General features: G+C 33.7%; 1 long non-coding RNA gene across 2 annotated transcripts; it reads left to right on the top strand.

The window, feature by feature from the left end:
* The first annotated feature begins 840 nt into the window (after positions 1–840).
* LOC113360888 lies at positions 841–2,490 on the top strand. 2 transcript variants are annotated; one of them, XR_003364843.1, is made up of 4 exons: positions 841–1,012; positions 1,119–1,192; positions 1,480–1,547; positions 2,029–2,490. It is a non-coding gene; the product is annotated as an uncharacterized LOC113360888 (long non-coding RNA). The 2 variants fall into 2 exon arrangements; XR_003364842.1 differs by having other exon boundaries at positions 1,480–1,532.
* The last annotated feature ends 855 nt before the right edge of the window (positions 2,491–3,345 follow it).

The raw sequence follows: 3,345 nt of genomic DNA on the forward strand, positions 1-3,345 counted from the left end.
TCACTCCAAATTTTCACAAATCTCAATATTAATCTTCAATTTTTTCTAGAATAATATTCGATGTTTCCCTGTTTCTAGCGCCATTATGTAGTTGCAGGAAATCCTACACTACACCCCTCATATGATTTCATTATTACTCAACTCATTTTTAGATTTACACTCTTAATTTTATTGATCAATCTTTGAATATTCTTACAAGAAAAGATAAAGGAATCAAGAATGACCTCTGCTCTAGACTTTCTCTCTCCTATTTACTTGTTTCTTACTCAAAAAAGATCTCCCTCTCTTCTTTACAACTTGAACAACTATTTATAGGGAAATACATAGTGGATGACAGCTAATCTGTCCTTTATTTTCGGATATGGCTTGCGACATTCTCGCAACCTTACAAATGTTAATCTCGCAAACTCTCTAATTTTCGCAGGATCATCACATCTTTCTCATGATTATAGCTGATGTCGTTTATTATATCATTTCTGAAATTGTTTTGCGACGCTGTTGTGTTGTGTTATTGATGATTTCGCCGAAATATTATTGCTGCGAGATTCTGATCCTACAAGATACGCATTAATTGCTGGTAATTAAAGCACATAAAACTAAAAACCTTAATTAAAATATTCTTAATGTGGGAATTAAGTGTTTGACCCTCACCTCACTCTTTCTTACTCTATTGGCCTTGGGCTTGAGAAGACTTTAAACTTTTTGAGCCCACTTAAAAGAGAAGGCCAAAACAAAAATATCCAGGGTCACCAAAATAATATTATTTGCCGACGTCATTTATAACAAAAAATAAAATACCTAAACTGACCTTTCCATTATTGTTCAGAAACAGACCGAAAGAAAAAGAAAAGGAGGAAGAAAATGGCAGTAGATTTGATCGAGATTTACAGATTTTTTTCATTTTCTTTCTCTTTCCCTATCATCTTAAAAATAGATCTTCATTTAGTTGATCTCGTTCGAGAGAAGATGACAATCATTTTAGGGGAAAAATTGATCGGGAATTACATTGAAGGTTAGTGATTCAATTCGATTTTTGTGGGTTTAATTTGATTCCTTGAGTGAAGATTTGACAAAGATTTAGTTTATTCATCTCTTTAGATATTTTATGATCTTCGTAGTTGAGAGATCAGTTAAGAAGAGAAGCAAAGAAAGTGTCGTGGAAATTTGAAAGACTCAACACAAAGAGGAAATGGTTAGTTTGTTCATGTAAAGTACTATATATGTGATTTCTATTGTAGAGTTTGATATATCAGGTGCACATCAAAAGCATGCTTTGGCTGTGATGAAACTTGTGGTACAATTTTTTTTACTTTTGGCCATTTTTTTTGTGCTGCCATCATGCAATGTGTTTTTATATGGTGTTCTTTATGGTGTTTGAACAAGTATATAGCTAATGAATCTTTATCAGAATGAACATGGCTAGTATTCTTTTTCCAATTTTTATGAATTGTATTAATGTAATTTGTGTGCTTGTTGTAGTGAATGGAACCCTGAAGAGTTTCTTGGGCTGCTGCATTGCTTTATGCTTAACGGTAAGTCTTCGATAGGTATTAATCCTAATTTCTCCGTTATCCTTCTTAATGATTTGGTTGATGAAATGGTTCATGCTAGTTGTTTAGGACAATGTACTGACCCCTAGGAATCTCTGCAGATCCACTCTCTCTTGGTATTACATAATGTTGTTTCATGTTTTAAACATATATAAATGGAAACAAAAGTCATAAGCAACAAGGTTTCTTACAGTGTATACACCAAAGAATTTGTGTGCAGGATTTATACACTAAGAATATTACGTGTAGATATCATGCACCAAAGAATTTGCGTGAAGGATTTATGCACCAAAGAATTTGCATGCAGATTTTATGCACCAAAGACTTATTCTCAGATTTTGTAAAGTCTGTGTTGCAGAAAGTATACACAAAATAAGTGTTGACATGTTCATATTCTCCTTGTTAATTTTTTTCGGTGCAATCGTTATGCACTGTCTTTCTGGTGATTTGATTTTTGTTGTGTTTGTTGCTATCGTAGTGAGTAGGTATTCAATGCAACACAATGGCTCTCGTGTTGAAGTTTTTCAAGCACCGGATGATTTGGTCAACTCAACTAAGGATGCGAGCAATGAATATCGCTACAAAAGCATTATTAATTTCATGTCAAGGGTCTACCTTGTAACTAATTGAAAGGATCGGGTTCTTGTGGCTACATTTCGAAAATGCAAGCTTCTGTTCCTTAAACCGGGATGAGATGCTCAAGGAAGGCATACTCTCTGGACCCTACAAGATAATTAGAGAGTATTTGGCGCTACAATCAAGGTGGAAGCATCTGGATTATTGCGGAGAGACAACACTGCCAATTTCATCTGTTCACATTTATGATAATTTTTGCAGTTTAGATAATTAAACATATACTCCCTCCGTCTCTAATTAGATGATCTATACCATAAATAAGTGGAGTGATAGATTAATATTATTATAAGAAATATGTAAAATTTGATAGCCATATTTATATTCATTAGATAGGTGTTTTAAAATGCTTTCCGATGATACAAAGTTTACGAAAATCCGTTGTATAGTTTGAGAGATAAATCATTTCTAAATTTACTAGTAAATTTTAACCAGGTCATCTAATTAGGGACGGATGTAGTATATTTTAGATTGTGTAGTTTGTTCTGTTGTATATGCAAACAGTTAAAATACTTCACTCTGGTGTCTCTTGTCCTAAAGCTTTATCGTGTGTGAGGGCTAAAGCTCTATATTTTTTGATAAAATAAAGAAAGGAAAAGACTACATTTTAGGGGTATTTCATTATGCAGATGTATTGCAAGAGCTGAAATATCAAATTTTTGTCATTTTCGGCTCACATAAACTTGTCCATTGCGATGATTTTTTGCGATCAACAACGTTACATACCAATACATGATCTTAGTTATGCAACAATAACGTCTAAAAGATGGCTAACCTAAGACTTCCTTCAGTTTAAACAAATGTTATCAATTTACAACTTCTTACAAAAGAGGAAATGTTAAGAAAAGATTTACAACTTGAACTGATCTCTCAAACCAAAGCGAGAATAGTTGGTCTATCACACTGAAGAACCAAAACTCCGACCAGAATGATGAAAGCGCATGCACAAAGTTTCATATAAATGTAATATATTCAACGTCAGCTGGCCCAACACTGAAAGCTTCACTGACTTCTTTGAAAGCAGACGGTAGGAGATTCTCGTCGGCTGTTTTCCACAATAGCATCCAAGTTAATGAGAGAGCTAGAGAAACCCCAAACACAGTCCTTGTTCTGTAAAATGACAAAATATGATAGAAAAATGTTGGAAACCATTTCACTGCAT

This window comes from Papaver somniferum, chromosome 3 (assembly GCF_003573695.1).
Source record: "Papaver somniferum cultivar HN1 chromosome 3, ASM357369v1, whole genome shotgun sequence".
Taxonomy (NCBI): domain Eukaryota; kingdom Viridiplantae; phylum Streptophyta; class Magnoliopsida; order Ranunculales; family Papaveraceae; genus Papaver; species Papaver somniferum.